Here is a 16,741-nt window from a genome sequence, read left to right as displayed (position 1 = left end):
GCCAGTCTGCAGATGACCCTACAGATGGGTGGTTCCCCATAAACATAGCACTGACATGGCAGGTATTAAAACATGTAGGACAGCCATATCCACACACCCCTGTTAAACCAACATTACTCCAAATGCAGTATAGCAGCACTTACAGTCTCTAGTCATGTCAGTCACATCCCCCTCCTGTGTGTTGGCCTATTTCCACAGTGTATGTTGTTAGAGGTAAATCCATAATCCATCTGAGATGCTGTTTGCCAAACAATAGATCAAGTTCCTGCTCACAGTAAATGAAAGGCCCAACACCAACCGGATGTTCCTAGATATTGGAGTGTGTTTCCATGCGGTTGGCTATTGGAATGTTACCACAGCTGTTCCACATGCAATCAGCTAGAGGAGGGCTACAATTCATGCAGAGGCCATCAGCTGATCATGAGCAATACTTAACATACACATGCTGCTGCCTAAGCAAAGCAGGTGTAAGTATCCACATCCACCAGAAAGGGAGTGAGAGAGGCAGACAGAGGCAAAGAAAAGCCAGGGATGGGTGGGAGAATAAAACTTAAGCATGTATCAAACTCCTGACGACTATGTAGTGCTATCACATGTCCATGCAGTTATTGGATGCACCACATAGGTTACATGTTGAGGAGCAACTCAGTACATATATGTGATGGTGAGTGACATCTGCAACACAGATATGGTAGCTATGCAGTAGGTGTAGTACATGTGCCTGTCCGCATGAACAGGTGCCAGCGTCAACACAGCCACACTCTCACAGGGATGTACACACATTGGCACACTTGGCAGGGCCAGGAATACAACTCATCACTAGTGGGATTTCCACAGCACAGTATTGTGCAGGTATCACATGCACCACAGGTATCATACGGAGGTTATATGTGCAAACGGTATGTGGAGGTGTCTGATATGAGACAGCATGCCTCAGTATGCCAATGAGGGTTGTAGTGAGTGTGAATGTGGTCATACGCAGCATACAACACACACATAGACATGGGTGCCAGAACTGACATACATGGGTGCACTGCTTCATGGGTGTGTTGTGGTTGACAGTGCCAGATGGCTACACAAGGCTAGGTGATGGGTATACCTTGGCATCAGGCCACATGACAATGGTCTGCATTGTGGCTCCGGGTTGTAGTGTCTGGAGTTGCCCACACAGATGGGTATTGTATTCACCATCCAGTCACCTGGATGAATATTGCGTGTGGCCAATGCTGTGCATTGCTTGCCATGTATGTGTTCCTTAGTCCATGATATGGACAGTGTCTGGGATGTGCACACCTCCCACATGCATGTGCATTGACACATGGAACTGTACCTGGGGTGTCTGTCCCATGTTGTGTACAGATATTGTTATCATCAGATGTGCCAGTCCTGGCCTCATGTGGCAGAAACTGTTAATGGACAGCAGAGTTACACTGCACCTACATTGATAGCATGATACCAGTATTCCCTGGTGTCAGTGGCATCTGTCCATACAGGGCTTGTGTTTCAGGTATGGTATGTCCTTTGTGGGTCACATTTGATGGCACCACAGGTGTTGCAGGTGTCCAGTGAGGAACATGGGTGAGGTGCACTGTCGGCATGTACATGCCCATTGGACTGATGGGCAGGGTGCCATGTCCTCTGTACCCCACTGCAATCACAGCATGGTTACTATCAGTGAGCAATATGCAGGGTACTACCAACATAGTGGTGTTTGCCTAGGCAAGTGTGTGTGTGTTGTATGAGACATGGGTTGAGAGTGTTCCATGGGTAATACAAGGGTTGCTAACATTGTTCAGCTGGCATTGATGTCACATTTAAGGGTATTGATCTGCACCCCAGCCTCTCGGCTATTTCACATCTCTTATCCCTGTATGGTGGACATTGTGATATATACTTGGGCCACCATATAAGAAGTTTGCAAAACCCACTCTACATTGAGTCCAGTCGTCACACACTCTCAACCACCTCCACACAGGATATGAATGACAAACAGACACACACACACACACACACACACACACACACACACACACACACACACACACACACACACACACACAGACACACACACATATACCTGTCATGTCTGGGATTAGAACTCCTACCTAACTAGTATATTACACTACAGCACTATACAGTTATAGGATGCACCATGGAGATTATTGGAGTACGTTTTCCCCAAAGGTGTATTTCACAGTGAATGACATCAGCAGGATTGCCAAAGTAGGGCATTTGAATTGTACTGAGTGTGACTAGCCTAAAATGCATTACTTCCTACACAGACATAGAAACACACACACAAAATCCACAACTGCCATGTGTGGGAATAGAACCACTACCCAAGTTTTATATCACACTACAGCATGAAGCTGTTATAGGATGCACCATGAGGATTGCTAAAATGCCTCTTCCCCAAAGATGTATTTCACAGTGAATGGCATCAGCAAGATTGCCAAAGTAGGGCATTTGAATTGTACTGAGCGTGACTAGCCTAAAATGCATGGCTCCCTACACAGACATAGAAACACACGCAAAACATCCACAGCTGCAATTTGTGGGAATAGATCCCCTACCAGAGTTCTATATCACAATAATGCATGATGCTGTTATAGGATGCACCACAGTGATTGCTGGAACACCCCTTCCCCCAAAGGTCTATTTCACAGTGAATAACATCAGCTAAATTGCCAAAGTAGGGCATTTGAATTGTACTGAGTGTGACTAGCCTAAAATGCATTGCTCCCTACACAGACATAGAAGCACACACAAAACATCTGCAACTGCCATGTGTGTAAATAGAACCCCTACCACAGTTCTATATCACACTACTGCAAGATGCTGTTATAGGATGCACCATGGGGATTGCTGGAATGCCCTTTCCCTAAAGGTGTATTTCAAAGTCATTGACATCAGCAGGATTGACAAAGTAGGGTATTTGAATTGTACTGAGTGTGACTAGCTTAAAATGCATTGCTCCCTGCACAGACATAGAAACACATACAAAACATCCACAACTGCCATGTGAGGGACTAGAACCCCTACCAGATTTCTATATCACACTACAGCATGATGCGGTTATAGGACGCACCACAGGGATTACTGGAATGCCCAGTTCCCAAAGATGTATTTCACAGTGAATGATATCAGCAGGATTGCCAAAGTATGGCATTTGAATTGTACTCAGTGTGACTACCCTAAAATGCATTGCTTCCTACACAAACAGAGACACAGTCACCCACAAAAACACAGTTGTCATGCCTGGGATTAGAACTCCTACCTAACTATTTCATCATGCAACAGCAGTATGCAGTTATAGTATGTGCCATGGAGATTACTGGGCTACACCTTTCCCAAAGGTGCATTTCAAGGTGGATGACATTGGCATTCTTGCCAAAGTAGGGTATTTGAATTGTAAGGAGTGTGACTAGCCTAAAAAGTATTGCTTTCTACACAGACAGGGACAGGACAGACACACACACACACACACACACACACACACACACACACACACACACACACACACACACACACACACACACACACACACACACACACAGTTCCCATGTCTGGGATTAGAACTCCTACCTAACTATTTTATCACACGACAGAAGTACGGAATTAAAGGACATGCTATGGAGATTACTGGGCTACACCCATCCCAGAGGTGTATTTCAAGGTGGATGACATCAGCAGCCTTGCCAAAGTAGGGCATTTGAAATGTAGTACATGTGACTAGCATTAAAATCATTGCTCTCTACTCAGACAGGGACAGGACAGACACACACACACACACACACACACACACACACTCACACACACACACACACACACACACACACACACACACACACACACACACACACAGTTCCCAAGTCTGGGATTAGAACTCCTACCTAACTATTTTATCACACGACAGAAGTACGGAATTAAAGGACATGCTATGGAGATTACTGGGCTACACCCATCCCAGAGGTGTATTTCAAGGTGGATGACATCAGCAGCCTTGCCAAAGTAGGGCGTTTGAAATGTAGTACATGTGACTAGCATAAAAAGCATCGCTCTCTACTCAGACGGGGACAGACAGACACACACACACACACACACACACACACACACACACACACACACACACACACACACACACACACACACACCCATACACACACACACACAGACACACACACACTTGCCAGGTCTGGGATTAGAGCTACTACATATCTATTTTATCACACTACATCAGTACACAGTTATGGGATACACTATGGAGATTACTAGGCTACAACCTTCCCAGAGGTGTATTTCAAGGTTGATGACATCAGCAGCCTTGCCAAAGTAGGGTATTTGAATTGTAGTGCATGTGACTAGCCTAAAAAGCATTAGTCTCTACACAGACAGGGACAGACACACACTTGCCAAGTCTGAGATTAGAACTCCTACCTAACTATTTCATCACACTACAGCAGTACACAGTTATGGGATTCACTATGGAGATTACTGGACTACAACCTTCCCAGAAGTGTATTTCCAGGTGGATGACATCAGCAGCCTTACCAAAGTAGGGCATTTGAATTGTAGGGAGTGTGACTACCCTAAAAATCATTGCTCTCTACACAGACAGAGACAAACACACACACATACACACACACACACACACACATACACACACACACAGTTGCCATGTCTGGGATTGGAACTCCTACCTACCTAGTTTATTACACTGCAGCAGTATGCAGTTATTGGTCACACCACAGAGATTACTGGGCTGCAACTTTCCCAAAGGTGTATTTCACAGTGGATGACCTCAGCATGCATGTCATAGTAGGGATACGGGGAGGGCAGTGTGTGTGCATAGGCCATAACCCATTCATCTAGAGGTTGACACAGCACATGCGGGCACATGCAGGGTCATATTCCACAGGTACATGTATACAGCTGTTACATGACTACTTCCTTGTAAAGTCAACTTGCACAGCTAGCACTTGCACCACATAGACTGTAATGCTGACATACACCGGTGGCTAGTATCTACAGTGAGTGACATCTGAACCTCATGTGGTTTTGGCCCTTTGGCTGTGTGCTGGGTGGGAAAGGCCTGGATGGCTCCTTGTCACACTCACCCTTTTCCACACATCTATGTACATTTACTTTTGGCTTATTGTAGTGTGTTGTCCTTAGATGTATGAATGTATTCCTATCCACTGTGTGTGCAAAGCATGAGTAGTGTATACTGAAGAGTGTCTGCACTAACATCTGCGACTGCCAGATATATCTGGTCCACTGGTGTTTGCAGACATGGCCTTCATTTGTTTAAGTGCGTGAGCATGCCCTGTATGACCTTTCAGTATGTTGTTGACTGACATTGCCTTCATTTCTCTAAGTGTGTGAGCATGCCCAGTATGCCCATCTGTATTGAATTTGTGGATTGAGTCCAGCTAGTTTGTACTGCAGTGCAGACCTTTGTGATGTGCACCTACAGGTTGCATACTGTTTCTGCAGGGTATCCGTTGATCATTTGGCAATATGGGGACAAACTGTGCAGGGGATAGTGTGTACTGTAGGCGAATGTGTCTGTGCTGCTTCAGCTGCATGGTACTGCTGTTAGCAGAGATATTCATACATGTACTGTTATACATAGTGATGTTTTCTGTCCTCATGTACTATCAGGTGGACATTCTTGCTCACAGTGATGTCTTGGGGGACAAGGGTGACTGCAGCTCTGTCCGGTATTGTGGGCAGACATCTACGTATTCATGGTATGTTATGCCATTCTGGAGGGGGAGCTGCAGACACTGGGTGCTGGGTTTGTGATTCTGGTTCAGCACCTTGGGACAGTGCTGGCAGAGGATCCCATACTTGTACACCCATCAACATGACAGTATGGGCTTATCTTGCTGTGGCAATGCATCACAGCTGTACAGATTTGCACAGGTTAGCCAGGGGTAGGGGCCATGCGTCAGGACATTTACCCTAATGTGGTGTACAGGCAGGTGTGTAGCCACCCATGTATGTGTTTGCAGCTGGGGATAGTGTGTGAACACAGCTTGGTGTCGGACCCTGCACATTCCATCCTGCTGATGCTCCCACCACCCTCTGTTATTCTAACCTCTTCCATGCATTATGCATACATTCTATGATACTTTCCCTAAGGGTATCACTCCATCACAGGTGTGTGTTAATGTTGGTCCACAGTTTATGCAGTGGGACATGGTGAACATGTTACTGTGGTTTGTCCACCTGGCCTTGCATATGGCTTATGTGGAGTGTGCTACGTTGTTATTTGGGTGTCCATGACATAACATGCATTGGAAGTACATGTGAGACATAGGCCTTTGGCAGACACCTGTGGGGCATTTGGTGTTGCTGCATGCCGGATGTGGCATATTGTATTCTGTCAGTCCTACAGTCCCAGCCCACCATACAGTATATTCCCCTGGGGCGACAGGGTAGTTGGGATAGGTGTTAATACCAATACCTGCTAACAGTTTTGCTCAGGTGGTGTGGATGTTGTCAGGGTGCTACCTACAGCTAGGGACACACCTGCATGAGACACCTGCACTGCATGCTGCAGTCTTCCCCTGTTGCCATATACAGGTGGGGTCTTACTCTACCCATTCCCCATAGCAGAGTTATCACCAGAGTGGTGCCTGTGGGTGGTGTTTGCATGAGCTGGGTGCATGTGTGCTATGGACACTACTTGCATCTGACACACAGATATGCATTGGGCATTCCAGTTATGCTTAAATGTGCAGGTATATCAGCTGTTTCCCAATATGTCAGTCCTACCTCATTTGTGATCTGTAAGTGTTTGGGCAGCCAACACTGGTATCCTTTACTACAGGACCAGATAATATAATGCATACCTGTATGTACTTTTCCAAGGGTGTGTCCATTTCACAGCGACACAATATATACTGTATGTCTGGGGTACTTTCTCCTGTGTACTGCTTGTATATCTAGTCCAACAGCCATGCCATGTCAGTCTTTCAGATGGTGACACATATTACCACCATACATTTGCAATGGCTTACTGCTAGCTTGTGTTATACTGCTGGATATTGTGTATGGCACTGCAGCTGTGAGGACTTGTCCCTGTCATCAGTGGTAGTGGGCAATGGCCACCAGGCTTACATCAATATGCATACATACCAACCACTCTCACACAGTATGAGACACACACCAACCTAACACGCACATACCTGCATATTGTGCAGATGCTACAACCTATCCTGCTACCTTGGCCATCTCTGTGCATCTGTGCTCTGGTGGTATTATACCTATACATACATGTTACTACATTTCTACATAGGGTTTTGAGGGGGCACACCTGAGTGTTATGACGTGTGTACATCAGATTGGGGGGGGGCACACCAGACCATCACTACATAATTAAGTAGGGTTGGGGGAGCACACCTGACTGTTACTACATTTTTACACAGGATTGGGGGGCACACCTGACTGTTACTACATTTCTACGTAGGATGGGGGGGCACACCTGACTATTTCTACATTTCTACACAGGATTGGGGGGTACACCTGGCTGTTATTACATTGCTACATAGAATGGGGGGGCACAGCTGACACTTGTACACATTTGATATGACTGTACTGGTATGTCAGGCACTCCATTTCATTCTGTAGTCTATCCTATCATGTTGAATACAGGCATATCAGTGTACTAGAGATCTTAACTTTGATTGAGCTACATATTAGTTTCTGACTTCCTACCCATCAGGACTAATGTTCCACTGCCTGACCTGCTGTAGTCTGTCTGTGTAGGCCTGGGGGGGGGGTTACCCATAGGCATCATTCAGAGTCCATAGCACAGCCTTTGTTTGTGTTTGTCTACACCTGCCCTGCTGGTTGTGACTGTTGATGATTATGTGAACCCGTTGACTGGTATGGGTGAGTCATTTACCTTTTGGATTTACCAGTATTGAGGGTGGAGCTGCATGGCTGCCTATATCAGATGCACATAGTACACTCCCTACACATGGTTGAGCACAGGTAGTGTCATGTTTGGCATCCCTTTTAATGTATGTGAGAGTCAGAGAGAGATTTTATTCCCTGGGTCCCTCCTGTGTCAGTGTATGTGCTATGCATTGCCTCTTTGCCAAGGCCAGGGCATACTGGGCACACTTCCTTCTGCTTACTGGGGTAGGCTCAGGTTGTTCCTCCTCCAAGTCACTCTGTGCCTGTGCAAGCCTTAGCAATGGTGGGGGGCTGTGTGGCCCTGCCCCCATGCTGTTCCTGCTGCAGCTGTTTCCACAGGATCATATTTTGTAGCATGGCACATACAATGACAATTTGGGTACATGTAGCAGGTGTGTACTGCAAGGCTCCACTGGATGTGTCCAGGCAACTGAACAGTGATTTGAGCATCCCAAACACACGCTCTACTATAATTCTGGTCTGTGTGTGTGCCTCAATATGGAGTTCTTGTTTGGGTGTGTGTGTATTTCTGATGGGTGTCATCAGCCACGGCTCCAGTGTGTATCCAGCATCCCCTCAAGGTGACCATAAGAGATGTCCCCATTGGCAATTCTCTGGTACAGCTGCATCAGATGCCAGATGTGGGAATCGTGATAGCTTCCAGAACAGCCAGCACACACATTCATTATTATGCCCTGGGCATCGTACACGACCTGGCAGTTGATGGAGGGGAAGCCCTTGCAGTTGATGCAGACCCTACCCCGCTCACCAGGTGGTGCTTTGTTGCATATGTGAGTGCAGTCTATAGCACCCACTACCTCAGGGTATTCTGCTATTTGGTGGAACAGTTGCATATTGCTGGCCATCTCCTCACGGGTGTTGGGGTAATATACGTGATCACCGACATGTGCTGGCATGGCATCAAGGAACTGGTGGAGTACCCTGGATGCTGATGCCTGTGAGATCCTCAGCATATCCCCCAGTTGGCCTTTGGAAGGTACTTGTAGCTAGTATTCTTAGGCCTACGCATACTTTGGTATGTACTGGGATGGGTTCCCCTCTGTTAATTCTGTGTGTCAGGAGTGGCTGGCACAGCTCAACAGTTTGCTGTAGGAGGTCCCTGTCCACCCTACAGCGCTCCACTATCTCCAGCTCATGTAGTCCCTGGTAGGTTACCCTGGGTTTGTACGCTCTTCTCCATCTCCTCACTGTGGGTTGGTCAACAGCATTCATATCCTCACCACCCTCAGCCTCTTCCACAAGTTGTTGTTTGATAGTTATTGCAGCCCCTATCATTTTGTTGTTTTGTTTGTTAAAAGTTTCTTGGGCAGCCACAGTCATGCAGCGGTTAGCATTGCCACCTCACAGCAAGAGGTTCTCTGATTCAATTCTCAGCTGGGGTGCCTTCTGTGTGGAATATGCATGTCCTCCCTGTGGTAGCATGGGTTTCCTCTGGGTACTCTGGTTTCCTCCCACATCCCAAAGACATGCAGTAGGTGGATTGGAGACTCTAAATTGGCCCTAGGTGTGAGTGTGTGTGTGCCTTCTGTGGAAGGTTGGGTGCTGGGCTGGCAACTCGACACCATAAAACTGTACTGCCAATCATGAGAGGACAGATAATCTGCTGTGGCGACCCCTAACTGGGAAAAGCTGAAAGAAGAAGTTTGTTAAAAGTTCCCTGATTGTATATGCTGATGGTGTAGAGTGTGGGAAAAACCACAGGGGAAGTTGTTTGCATAGTTTATAGTAGTGTTCTGGGCTGGGCTGGTCTGCTGCCTGTGTAATTGGCTGATTCTGATACATTTCACCTGCCAGCTATGCTAGTTCTCCTAGATTACCCTCTTACTGCTGTTTTCCCTTCTGATTGCCTTCCTGTTTAACCCGGGGGTGTGTCGCACAAACACAATGCTCAAATATGCACAGAGATGCTATTTCTTGGTTTAACTTTTTTTTCCTTTAAAACCTGGCGCATGGCACGCACACCCACTCAGGCAATGTAAAGAGTGTTAGGTAGACTCAGAAACACCCCCTTGCTTAGCTGTGCTTAACTAGGAGCAAATCTGAGGCACAGGGCTCCAATCTGCTTACAGTATGCCTGACACACCCCTATGATGTCAGCTAACTTCTTGGCTTGCACCAAGCTGTTCCTGCTCTTACATTATTGGGACCTGACTAGCATGCTGGGGGAAACTGGGATTTACTATCATTCCCCTCATTTGCATAGCATTGCCTGCTAATGCATAGTTACATGTCTCACACTGAGCCTTCCCCCTTAGCAACCATTACTTACTGGCCATGTTGTCTTCTGCCTGCCATTGACTTTAATGGCAGAATAGTGATTTTAGTTAGAATGCTTATTTTAGGTTTATTTTCTTATTTTACCCCCTGATCCCATTTGTACGCCACTGCCCTATGCTTAAACAGCCGAGATTGGCTAAAAAAAATAAAAGTTGATTTTTTTTTTTAATTTTTAAGCTGTTTTCGATGCTAATGACCTTATACTTGGCCATTGGCATGCTTCTTGACTGATATGCACCCTTTATTTGGAGCTGTCACGGCTCCATTTTGGAATTTGCAGAAATGTACTCGGTTACTAACAGAGTACATTTCTGCAGATTACACTAGCCCTGCGTGGCCAGTTTCCAGCTTCCTCGATCACAAATTCACATAATTTGCATGGATTTCTCCTGCAAATGGTGTAATTTGCATACAGGGGCTTAGTCTGTGCAGGACTAGTGCAGGAGTGCTTGTACATGCCCCCGCAGGCTATTCCTGGATCGCACGGCAGACATATTGCCTGCTCAAGCTCCTGCACTAATCCTGCATGCCGTGCAAGGCTTGCAGAATCTGGGGGACAATGTTAAAGTAAAAGAATTTGCAGTGGTCATACCAGGAAGAATTCTAATTTCAGATGCATTGGGGAAAATTACTTAAAAATAATTACACAGCAACTGTTCCCAAGAAAGTTTAGTTATTTCAGGCCTTAGAAAATGATTTTATGATGAACAGATCTATACAATGTGTAGGAGATTTTAATGTCTCCCAGGATATGAAAAGGGAAAGGAGGAATAACAAAACCAATGAAGCGTTAATAGTTATTCTCAAAAGAGCTGATCTGTATGCTAGTGTAGAAAATGTTTTACAGCAAGTAGGAATGAAATTATTAGTATGATTGAATATTTTCTTTGTTCAAACTCCATTGCAAAGACAAATGTCTGCTGCATCAAACTAACATTTTTGGACCATAAGGCCTTAATTTTATAGGCAGGAAAAAGTAAAGTGACGCAAAAAAAAACCGTGAATAATAATTAAGGTTAGCAACACATTTTATATAAAGAGAAAGATATGTGTTTATTTATTTATTTATTTATTTATTTATTTATACATGTATTTAGTTATTTATTTGACTTTTGTTTACCAGGAAAGTCTGACTGGGCATGAGTCCATTTTCAGCAGAATAGGTTCATAGGGTGTTACTAGGCTAACAATCAGTAGGGCCCTTAGAAGCATAGACATTTACAACAAACCATTTGGGTTCTAAGTATCATGGGTATCTATTGGGGGGGGGTCATGTTTGTAAGTTGGTAGCTGAAGATTTATAATAAAGTAGTACTTTACACAGTCGTGGAAGGATCACACATAACTGAGGCCTTGCTATGAATGTTGAAAGTGGTAGTGCAGGGTGTACAAAGAAAAAGTTAAAACAGAATGGGCTCATTTCAGAAAGAGTGCTATGAGATGTACATTTCATGTACACTTTACAGTAACCATTTCTTATTCAGAGAGTCCTACCATGTTGCTGGAAGACGAAAATAAGCAATATCTCAATAGACTACTCCTGTGGCCCTGCTAAAGGTTAGCAAATGATTCTGGGGAAAATGCATATGTTAATTAGCCATGTACTCTCAGTAAGAGCAGCATGCAGGAATGCATACCTTTCACCCACTTAGCTCAAGAAATCTGAACAAAAAGCTAAAATAATGGTAGGACAAAGGCTCAAACATAGAAATACATTTTAAATATTGCTCTTATAACCTTATCAAATTACTAGAATAACAGGGTTTATGTTAGCATGCATTGTTCAAGGGTATGAAGTTTGAAACTCAAATATATGTCACTATTTAGTTACTTCAATCCTTAGTGATTTGCCAGAAAACCATATTTTGAGGAACAGACCAAAAAAGATGTGGCAAAAATCTGGACAATCTGTAAAAATCTGGACATTTGAAAGGTATGCAGGAAGGTATTTAGGCAGCCAACCAATTCAGAGAATTTTTGGCTGCATAATTTAACACTGCCTCCTGGCTGCTCATGCTAATAAACATGGCAACAAAAAGCCATGTTTGTCCATCACAGTAGATGCAAGTGCTGCGGAGTGTAGTAGTCAGGTAGAGTTGGGGGGTATGAATCTGTGTTTAAGAGAGACTGCATGTGTGAGTGTATGTGTTAGTGGGTGCATGCATGAGAGGCCACAGTAGAGGGTGCTATCAAGGTGGTAGGTAGGTGTTGGTGGGTATACCCATAGACTAATGAGCAATGCCTGCCACATTGGGTTGGTTAGACCACTAGATACCAGGGCTAACTCTAAAGACATAGGTTGATAGGAGCAGTAGACACCAGAGATAACTCTAAAAACATGGGTCAGAAGAACACTAGCCACCAGTTACAACTCTAAAGATGTATGTCTGGGGTAGAACACCAGCAGTCATTGATAACTCTAAAGAGGTGAGTTGGGGTGAACTCATGCCTCCAGGGATAACCTTTATCACTGTGCCTTAACTGCCCTTACATATGACAAGGGCTGGGGAACCACGAGAAATCAGCAAGAACATTTGCAATTTGTGCCTTAACAGAACTTAAACATATTGGGATAAGGGTGAAGCTTTAATAGTGCATAAGGATAGCAGGATGAGGGGACCACAAGGAGAATTCTTAACACATGGGCTATGGGGACATTAAAAACATGGGGTACTTTAATTAAAAAAATGTGGTAGGAGGAGCCAGTAGACACCAGGGATACTATAAATAGATTTCTGTAGAGACACTTAAAGGATTCCAACCTTGTACCCTTCCACTGAGGGTAATAGACCTCTGTGCCAAAAACAGATACCATGGGTATAATGTAAAATAAAATAAGACTTAAGAAAATATACTTGAATTATAAAGGAGAGAAAAGGCTTAGAATCCTGCAACCCAGCCACCAGAAACTTCAGCATTAATCCAATGTGCTAATAACTATATATATATATATATATATATATATATATATATATATATATATATATTTATATTTATATATAATCTTTGGCATTGCTCAATAGCTGCAACAATTTGTGAGTTATCAGAAAGAAGGACAGGAAATATTTGACATACCTCTCAACCTTGTAGAGCAAAAAATCATGACAAAGCCAAAATTAATGGTGGGATATAATCAAGGATAGATTTTGATTATGCCTCCTATAAATTGAGAAAGTCACTAGTATAGCAGCTTTTGCATTATCTTGAGTTTACTGAAGGATATTAAGTGGGAAATCTTAACACATTAGTGACTGACTGAAATCAACCATGATTTACAAGGGCAGGTAAAAGTAGACAGTGGGGACATTTTCACAAAGGAATATGTATGGGGTAGTGGGTATGAATACATTTCAATGTGTGCATTGTGTGCAGGAGAGTGAATTGGATGGGTGTCTATGCTAACGTGATGCATTGTCTGCCACTGCTTATTACCACAGGAAGGTGCTGAGCTGCACTTCCAGCAGTTAATAGTGATTTAGAGAAATGCAGATTAGCCAATAAGGAGGTCGTTCTTTATTGTGGCTAATGTGTCTCAGAATCATTAACTACCATGTCATGGAGACAGGTCATTTTTACTGCAGCCATTAAATCAAGTGCTGGAATTCTGTCTGAACCCCTAGAATACTTGATACTAAGAAAGAAAGAAGGAAAGGACAGCAGGGAAAATATTTCTGGTTTGCATTTGTCATTGGTAGAAGGCACCAAAATAGTCCCCCTGGTTTGCTAATCTTCCATGCAGGACTAACTTAGTCCTGCACAGAAGTGGCCATTTAGGAGCAGGACGGCAGTGCACCATGCATATTAATGAGGTGCACTGCCTGAGCCCCTAATCTTACACGGAGTGTATAAGAGTGCAGGGGGCGTGTCTGAGAGCAGAGCTCTCAGAATATACATGCCCCTACAATGAAGAACAGTAGAAAGGGCTAAGAAATGAGCGAGACCAGTCATAGGTGTTCGCATATCCCCACCAACATTCCCCCTTGAGTACAACAGCAAGTAATTACAAATAAAATGAACAGATCTTTTCTTTTTTTATTCTAAAATCCAATTAAAGCTAACCATAGGTGCGCAGGTGTGCCCATCGCTTAGCTACGCTTAATGCAGCTTAAATGGCTGAAGAGGATAACAAAGAAGATATATACAAATGAAACAGCATAGCAATAGTGTAGTGGGCAGAGAATTTGCCGCATGAGCAGGCATTCCTAATTCGAATCCCACTGCAGCATTTTCCATGGCAAATCAAGTTATGACCAATATTTTTGTTGCATAGCCCGCTAAATAACATATATGTGAAGTGGAGTACTGCATTAAATGCACATGTGTGGGGTCAGTGTCATAATGAATAAAGCACTAATAAGCATGTTTAACCAACAATAAGCAGTAGTAAGCATATGTAAGCACTGGTAAGTGGGTTTAAGCCTGTTTGCACGAGGGTAAGCAATGCGTACACAGGTTAAGCAATTTAGAAGCTAACTCTCTGTAAGCATCATTAACTGGAGGTTAGCAGTGATTACCCTTCTGCAAACCCAAGCAAACCTGCTTACAACTTCTCAAAAGTGCCTTAATCACCCTGTATCCAATGGCCCTTCTTCTGCCCAGCAACAAAATAAACAGCCTTGCAAGTCTTGAACTCAGGACCCTATACACTATAGTCACAGTAGGTAACCACCAAGCCATCACAGCAGTACAGAAGAATGAGGTATCACCAAACAATTCCTCACTATAGTAAAATCAAACTGAAACTATGAAAGGAATCAGTATACAGTCATATGTTCCATAACCCACTACATAACATAAACATGTGAAATGGAGTACAGCAGTAAGCCCAGAAGTGAGGTGCAATTGTAATAGAGTGTTGAAGTCCCCAATAAAATACAAGGACTGCAAACAGTGTATGTACACATGAATCATGGATTCCAGGCATGCATATAAGATCTAATGAGTAATAAATCAATGCCAAAAAGAAAATATAATGCAAAGTCTAATGTAAGCAATGCTAAGCATTGCACAGTCCAGCTTAGGAGGTGTAAGCAATGTGTAGGCCAGCTAACTCAATGTGCCCAGTGTTACATCCCTTTAAACAATGCCAACCTTAGGTAAGCAGGTTTGCCCATAGCTTAGCCTTATCAAAACTGGCCAATCACAAGAAGGTGCGGGAAATCAGCCCTACTTAAACCCAACAGATGGGAATACATCTCATAACTGGTTGTAGCTTCTCTTGCAAGCACCATGTCAGTAAGGGGAGAGGGTGTGCACTTTCAGGCACAGTGCTGGTGCATCCAGGAGTCCAGAGCTGTGCTGCTGTGTGATGCACAGTGCTGGTGCATCCATGAATCCAAAGTCATGGCAGGACTCCTTGTCAAAGACCATGAGCAGAGACTGCTGCAGAGCCAGTACCAGGGTTCCCAATATAAGGTGGAAGCCTGGGACCATCTTGCCCATGACCTCACCAGTGCCATTGGCATACCCCAAACTGGTGAGCAGGTCAGGCATCACTATGCCGACCTGAAGCAGCATAAGGGGTGCCTCTTGGACCAGTTGATCCAAGAGGCTAGAGTAGAAGGGGATGTCCCAGCTGTGTGTAACTATCACCCCACTATGTGTGTAATAATTTCCAGCTCATGTATATCATGGATGGGTATGGCTAAATATTCCTCTTATGTCCTCCACAGCAGCAATTGAGTGGGCTGTGAATCAGGAGGCCCATGGAAGTCACCTGGAGAGGTTGCGATGTGAGGCAGGTCAGTAATACTCTTACATGTACTGTCATATGAAATAAATCTAAAAGTATTAGTAAATTAATTGCCTGTATGAAACCTGTATTGATTAAGGCAAGTATTGCATACACCAGATTATATGGCAGGAAGAGACTCATATTGTATATATGTAAATAAAATTGTAATAGCCTGACAATAAAGGTCTAACTGCTGGACTGCATGTGTATAATCTGGTATCATATGGTAATGTAGATTTTCATTCACGTAATAGTACTGTTGTATTAAGCACTGTTACCCACACCATACACCATAAGTAGAATGTGTAAGAATACCTGTATATGACTGGTGTAATCCCCAGAGGTCATTTAGTACAAATGAGAGACACATAAACAGAAAACAGGGAAAAGGCAGATAACAAAACCTAAATAGCACATCCAACTGAGATGTGAACTGTTGTATTTTTTGCACACACAGCCATGGTTTGCAACCTGCCAGTGGTAGTAGTCTGCATGCAGAAACATATCCCACAACTGTACAGATATGTCCAGAATGTCCAGTAAAGTGGCCCACATCTGTTGCCTGTCAACCTATCCTCCTGGGAAATCAGTGGGATGATCACAGACATATAGGCAGCAAACAGGAAATACAACTGATTGACACACATTTATGAGAACAAAGCTGGCACACTAGGAACTCCCCAAAACCTTATGAGAGTAAGAAGCCACATATGTTCCATTTACACCCCCATCTTGTCAAGCTGTGGCCAGAGTGTGTACAGTAACAGAGTGAGATGTATG

This window comes from Protopterus annectens, chromosome 2.part2 (assembly GCF_019279795.1).
Source record: "Protopterus annectens isolate FY-2018-M chromosome 2.part2, PAN1.0, whole genome shotgun sequence".
In the NCBI taxonomy this organism is placed as follows: Eukaryota; Metazoa; Chordata; order Ceratodontiformes; family Protopteridae; genus Protopterus; species Protopterus annectens.
This window is presented reverse-complemented; position numbering follows the sequence as displayed.